Source organism: Stegodyphus dumicola, chromosome 4 (genome assembly GCF_044657685.1).
Source record: "Stegodyphus dumicola isolate Sdum_Otavi_A_Nest chromosome 4, ASM4465768v1".
Lineage (NCBI taxonomy): Eukaryota > Metazoa > Arthropoda > Arachnida > Araneae > Eresidae > Stegodyphus > Stegodyphus dumicola.
The window spans coordinates 101035696-101043852 of NC_140771.1; positions in this window are offsets into that span (position 1 = coordinate 101035696).

The following is an 8157-nucleotide window of genomic DNA, read 5'->3' on the forward strand; positions in this document are numbered from 1 at the left end:
GAATTGAAGAAAGAGTTTCCACTGTCAAAGAACAGATAAAAGAGCTAATTTCTGCCGTGGAACTACAAATCGATTACTGAGTTTCCGCGGTCGCCAAAGAAGCTGGTACCTTGAAGGAATTCGTAGCGACGGCAGGGAGCAATACTGATCGTTTTAAACGTTTCACCCATGCCTGCTGATCCCTCTTGGAAGCTAACCATGTATGGGTGCTATAACTCATTCTAATTATTAGGTGAAATAAGATTACGCACTTTAAGTATTTGAAGGTATTTACAGTGCCAAGTATATTTTGAGCTATCGAAAGAAAAAATTGCAATATTAGTAGTAATAGTAACGGAGGACGTGGCATTATCCCTCTACTATTACGGTTAATCGGTTCTGTCCACATCTGCCCTTGTCTAGTATTTAATAATAATTCTAGAATTTTTACATTGCCATATATTGTGGCTGATTTACAAATAAAGTTTATACAATAATTGTATTCACATTATTAACATAACTTACTACATAAATTTTGATTGGAGAATTTTCTCTAATGAATTGCTTTCTTTTGTAATTTCTCTTTATTTTAAACAGTCTGTATATTATTTTTTTATCGTGAAGTTTTTCTTTTGTTATTTGTACTATTTCAACTAGAATGTTGTCTAAGTCCTCTTGCAAAATTCCTTTCATTTTGCTGCAGTTCTTTAATGAGATTCTCAGTTTCAAGGTAGCTATTGCATTCCTCATATTATACCTTATATATTGTGCTAATGTCTTCCAGAATAGTACATTTTATTTCAACATTTTTTTGTCTCTTCCTTTTGTATGTCACTGAATCCTATCTGTCTTTGATCATACCGAATCAACATGGGTATGTTTTCTTGTAACTTGATTTTCAAGTTTATAATATCTCTATGACAATTTAACTGCCAATGCGTCATGCCTTCATAATCGCGAAAAGTCAGTATTTATTTATCGTAATTTGAATGCATGTACACTACTCAAAAAAAAAATCTGATGTGTACACCACATGACTTCCTTGTACGGAATATTAAATTATACGCATTTTTTTCTTGCATTTTATTTAAACTTATTAGATTGAATTAAACCTACTTCGCCGACAGCGCATAAACCACAATAGAATAAATGCATTCTTTAAAATTCACTTTGTTTACCATAGCGAAACTCTGGCGCTAGGTTTACTTAACAGTATTATATTTCCTTCATATTATAACTCAGAATGCACAAAATGTATATCATTTAAAGAATTATCTAATCGTGGCCACATGTTCTATTCAAATACTATAATAAAGCTAGAACTATGTATAAAAGAAATTAAGCAAACAAAACAAAAAAGAAACAGTTTTTCACAGACGATTGAGTATTTCTCATTTAATTAATTCAGTTCTCTGTTCACGAGAAGGCAAAAATACATAAAAACTCAAAATATCTATATTAAAAATTACGAAGTAAATCTCAAACGCTTATTTCCTCGAAAAAATTCCAGAAAGAATTATGCATGATTTAATTGGCAATAATAAATGAATGCGTTATCTTTGTTGTTGCGAAGCTAAGTTTCTCTAGATTGGCAACAAATCCACTAGTCTCCTGTTTCAAATGTAAACATCAATGGCCGCCATTAAAAACAGGCTTAGCGGCAATTAAACAACTTTAAAATTGCTGATAATTCTAAAAATATTGCACACAGATTTCTAAAGGCATAAAATCCTTAACCGGAAGATAAAAACAACATAATTCAATCATTTTTAAAGCAAAAAATGTACAATTTACAAACATATAAGAGTAAAGAAACTGAGATCACTGAGCCGGGTAATAGAGTAGATATATATATAAATATATTTATATACGTTTGGTGCTGCCGATTGCAACCAAAATACGAGGTGCACATCTACATGTTATAGCAGTCCTATATACAAAATTTCAACGTTCTGAGGCTACTCGTTTTTGAGTTATGCGAGATACGTACGTACGCACGTACAGACGCCACGAAAAGTTCTCTTCAGAATTAATTTTAAAGCAGTTTTATAATTTTTTTGAAGGAAAAGAGTATTTTATTCTGTCCTTACGTACAGATATGACGCAAAAACATCGTTAAATTGCTGTCAAATAGCTGTCAAAATGGATATTTTCGTTGAAATATGCTGCCTGAAACTTTTCGCGATTACAATACTTCCTTTTTACTTCGTACAAAGAAGTAAAAAAAGGGGACACTTCCGTTCTACTGGGCCGATTCACGAAATTAAAATTGCGTTCTTCATGTCTCGAAAGAACGACTTAGGATATATATTAGATTTATATATAGCACTATTCTACCATAGGAATTTTGACACAAAATCGGACTTTTTCTGAAAAAATATACCAATTTTTTTTACATATTTCGATTCTACGACTCAAATTATGCCTAAATATTAACTTTTGTAAAATTTGGTGCAAAATTTAAGGAGAAATTCAACAATTTATATTGGCGCTTTTTATTCAGTTTGTGGCAAAATTAGTTCACTTGGCGAACTTCTTAATATGTGGCAACCTATTTTCATTTCCATTTTTACATAGTGCGTGAGAGGAAAAAAAGTCCCAATCGTTCCTTCTTTCAAATAATGTTCTTTATCTTATATTTTTAATTATAACTGTTATAAACCTTATGCAGAAACCGTCACCTTATGCAGAAATTCGATGACAAGAAAGGTGTCTATATTTGCTATTGTTTGAAAGGCAAGCAGAATGGGCTAAAATTGATAAAGAAGAATTTGTATCTCATTTACTAGGACTTCTTCCTTACGAAGTAACCCAGTTAATAGCTAGAGAACCCTCCGATAAAGCTAAAGACTATGAACACGTGAAAAATTTATTGTTAAGACGGTTTAAACTAAGCCCGGAAAAGTTTAGGCAGAAATTTATGAAACATCAAAAAAGTACCGAATCCACATGGGTGGATTTCAATTATGAAATAGAAAATTATTGCAAAGAATGGGTGACTGGTCTAGGAGTTAAGACTTTTGATCAGTTGCTAGATTTGATGGTGCTTGACCAACTTAAACGTCGAGTTCCTCCTGAAATTCGAGATCATTTTCTTGATGAATGGGTAGAGATGATTTCATCGAAAAAATTAGCTGAAAAACTTGATGCCTATGAAAACGTTTTCGGAAACTTTCAAAAGAGGCCTGTAGTGGATCGGCAGAAAGAAAGATACAATGCACTAACTCAAGGTAAATTGAGTTCAGATAATAAAAATAAAACTGAAAAAAAATTGTTATCAGGATTTAATTCGCAAAGCTGGTTTCATAGACCTAGAAGTCCACGTCCAGATGATAAATATGAAAAACAAAAAACGCCACAATGCTATCAGTGTGGGTCCTATCAACATTTAAGACCCCAATGTCCAAAACTTAAGAATAGTACTGAATCTCCTGCTAATCTTAACAGAATTAGTGCAAAACCAGATGACAAATTTATATTACCTTATACTAGTATGGGTTACGTAAATGGTCATAAAATTCCTATATTAAGGGATTCAGGTGCTAGTATTGATATAGTTTGTCGCAAATACATCACGCCGGAAATGCTGACAGGTGAAAATGTGTGGGTGCAACAGCCATTAGATTTGAATCCAACCTGTTTACCATTGGCTGAGATCGAACTAAATTGCGATCTTGGACGAGTAATAACTAAGGCTGCCATTATTAGAAATGAACTCGACAAAGGAAGGTATTTATTTGGCAACCGAACTTTTGCACTGTTGAATAAACAAAGAAAGGAACCTGATAGTTGTCTTCACCAGGTTAATGCTGTCTCTACTAGAGCTCAAAAGAAAAGAGAAATAGCCGAAGAGAAGATCTTGGAACCGATGAAGGAAGAAAATAAAGCATCCAGAGATGTTTTTGAAGAAGAAGATAATTTACCGGAGCTAAATTTGGAAGATGAAACTCTCATGAAACTGGTAAACATTGACTCAGAAGAAATTGCACAACTTCAGCTTGCTGATAAGGAATTGTCTAAAATCATCCAAGAAGTTAAAGAAGGTACATGCAAAAATGAGAACTATAGTCTGACAGGAAAAGAACTTTTAGTTAAAAAAACGACGGATAAAATGAGCTTTGAAAGACAGCTTGTCGTTATACCTGAAAAACTCAAACCGTCAATTATAAAGATGTGCCACGAAAGAACTTCTGGTCATTTGCGTGTCAAAAAGACCAAAGACAGACTTGCTAGATATTTTTACTGGACGAGGTGTTACAAAGAAACTGAAGATTTTGTAAGAACCTGTGATGCTTGTCAGCGCGCTGGAAAAGGAAATGACAAAAAGAAGGCTCCAATGACATTAGTACTAGTAATTTCCGAAATATTCACTAAAATAAATGTCGATGCCGTTGGTCCGCTACCTATTTCAAAGACTGGAAAAAAATATATTATTACAGCTCTGTGTATGTCGTCCAAATATCCAGATGCTGTTGCGGTGACAGACATTTCTTGGCCATCTGTGATTGATGCTTTCTTACAGATTTTCAGTCGTATGGGTTTCCCAAAAGTGATCCAAACAGATCAGGGGACCTCTTTCGTCAGTGCTTTGACGGAGGAATTTTTGGACCGTTTCGGCATTAAACATGTAAGAAGCTCTGTGTATCATCCGCAGAGTAATCCCGTTGAGCGATTCCATAGAACGCTAAAAAGGGTGTTAAGAGTCGTATGTATAGGAGCGACTTCGGATTGGGAGAATTATCTACCATCAGTTCTTTTTGCTCTCAGAACAGTCACACACGAAAGCACTGGTTTTACACCAGCAGAATTAGTTCATGGCAAAAACCTACGAACGCCAGTCACTTTACTTTATGAGCAGTGGCTAGAACCGATTGAAGAAAGTAATAATGTTGTCAGTTACGTTTTCGAATTTATTAATCGAATGAAGAAATGCCAAGAACTTGCCGTGGAAAACATGAAAGAAGCTCAACAACGGAGGAAAACATGGTACGATCGAAACGCAGTGAAAAGAGAATTTGCTATAGGAGATTTAGTTCTTGTTTTAGCAACGAATCGTCAAAATAAACTAGAAGTACAGTGGAAAGGACCTGGAAAAATAGAGCAGAAAATTTCGGAAACCAATTATATTGTAAGTTTCGAGGAACAAAATGAGCCAAATCAAGTATATCACATTAACATGCTTAAACCATATTACAAAAGACCAGAAATGATTAATATGATAACTGAAGTGGAAGGAGACTTAGAAATGAACATTCCTCGTTTACCTTCCAATCCAAGTATATTAAATTTTTCGGACATCATAGAGGAGAATGAACTCGAGAAAAGGTTGAAATCCGAGCAAATAGAAGATTTAAAAGATTTTATGGAAATATTCTGGTTTTTTTCAAATAATCCTGGACTAACAAACTTAGTTTGTCACGATATTGAGCTATTAAATAACGAACCAATACAAATAAAGCCATACAGACTGTCACCCCGACAGACTGAAATTCTCAAAAGGGAAATACAGAAAATGCTCGATCTTAAAATTATAGAGCCAGGAGAATCGGGCTATACATCTCCCATGATTTTGATAGAATTTTCATCAAAGGATCCTCGGCCTTGTATTGATTATCGTAAACTCAATGCTGTTACTAAAACTGAATACTATCCTTTGCCTAATATTGAAGAACGTATCGAAACTGTAGCAAAAGCAAAATATATTACCCTATTAGATTTATCTAGAGGCTACTGGCAAATTCCGTTAACAGAAAGAGCCCAAAGATATGCAACATTTGTAACTAGTTTTGGAAGTTTCAGGCCTCTACATTTACCCTTTGGATTAAAAAATGCCCCATACTTTTTTAGCAAAGTTATGACTAAAGTCCTGGCTGGATGCGAAGGTTTCGCTGTACCATACCTGGATGACATTGCCATTTACTCAGAAAACTGGGAAGAGCACCTTAAAAACTTAACTTCTGTTCTAGAGAGAATACAGAAAGCAAATTTACGACTAAAACCATCAAAATGTAAATTTGCACAAGATCAAGTGAGATACCTAGGCCATGTTGTGGGACAAGGACAACGAACCCCGGATGAAGTAAAGATCCTGGCTGTAAAGGAGTATCCTACACCTAAAACTAAAACAGAAGTACGTGCTTTCTTAGGACTGGTAGGGTATTATCGCCAGTACATACCGAGATTTTCGGAAATTGCTTCACCCCTCACGGACGCTTTGAAGGGGGTAACAAAAAAAGAAAATATACAATGGTCTGAAATATGTGACAAAGCTTTTAAAAATTTAAAAGAGTTGCTATGCAAGAAACCAATTCTGTATGCTCCCGACTTCGATAAAAGGTTTATTATACAAACCGATGCCTCAGACAATGGCATGGGCATAGTACTATGCCAATTGGATGATGAACAACGTGAACATCCTATCTTGTATATAAGCAAAAAATTTACTAAGTTTGAAAAGAATTATTGCACTACTGAAAAGGAGTGCGCTGCTATCATCTACGCTATCAAGAAACTGCATTTTTATCTGGATGGTCAGCAAGAATTCTTGATTCAAACTGATCATAATCCTTTGGTATGGCTACAATCCAACGCCAAATGTAACTCTAGATTGATGCGCTGGGCACTTTCATTACAACCTTCTAATTTTAAGGTCATTCATCGCAAAGGATCTTTGCACAAGAACGTAGATGTTCTGAGTAGAATTAAGTAATGTAACCACGTTCTCTCTTAGTGTATGTAACCACGTTCAGGATTTATTTATTTATTTAATGTATACTCAACTGATGTATTTGAACGTTCTCCATTTTTTTTCTTGCTATTTAAATGTGGTGTAAAATATTTGTTTTAAATTTAAAATTTTCGGCCTGAAAATTTGGAAACTTATGAGAGAAGTTATCTTTTCTCTTTAAGCAATTGAGCAAGCCGAGCTTATAAACTTTCGAAATTTACAGAACTTTTCGCTTCGGTAAAAGTCTCTCCGTTGGGGGAGAGGTTGTAACAGATTTAAATAATATTAAAATCTTGTTGTTTAAATAACTTAAATAGATGAACATTAAGGTATTTGTGAATGGCAATATTTGAAACCAGACTCGAGTGCCACGTGCGACTCTCGCACGAAGAATGTAATTTAATTTTAAATGATAGAATATGTTTTCTCTTCTTGTTTGTATGTCGCCATTTTTTTTTTTTTTTTTTTTTGAGTGTTAAATAAAAGTTATTGCTGTGTTCCATCATTGGAGTTGCTTCATATCGCCAAAGAAGTATTACAGTGTCTAAGAATACAACAATATTTTAAATATTTACAAATAAAATATTAAATTGAAGCCTCATCAGTTGCCTAGCATTTGAAGATTGTTAAATATTAATTGTTTTTTTCGAAGTCTAATCCAGGCTGCTTAGTTGGTTTTCGTAGTTTTCTAGGTTCAATTTACAAAGGTTCTCTATGAAAGCATCTTAACCAAATAGCTCCGATGTTTTTTCTATGATCAAATAACCAACTAACCTAGTTTAAGCGCGATGTAGCTTGCCAATCGGGAGTAACATGAAAGATACGGCGCTAATAATTGAATTGCTGTTACCGTACGCTGTTTCTAAACTTAGATGGTCATTCCTTAATTAAATATAATTGATTTGTAATTTCTACTAGAGCTGACGGTAAGAACTGAAATGCAAATAAATAATATCGTGTGCAATCTTGAGTAATATAAAATTAGAAATATTTTCATTCAGAAAGAAAGTTTTTTTAAATATTTGCAATTGCTTTATAAGAAGGATTTATTAATAACCGTAATAATTGATGATTAGAATTCAGTTCTTGACAATTACATTCTAAATTAGAATTTTAAGGATATAATGAAAATACGCTACGCATAAAAATACATTTTAGGATAAAAAATGAGTTAATTTTTTTATGTTTAAAAACTTCTTAAATTCATTTAAGAAGCATCGTACCTCCGTTGTTAATTGAATCCAGAATTTGGGTGTCGTTTATATAATTATTCTTACTTGTCCACAGAAACTGCTGACTTATCTAGCTATTAAGTAGCTGCAGATCATTTCTACATAACCATTTATTCGGTCTCTAGAGAGTTGTATGTTTATATTATAGCTTGACTTTTATAAAAATGATTATTCTAAATCTTATGTTTCTATAAAAATATACTGTGCTTTAAGAATATG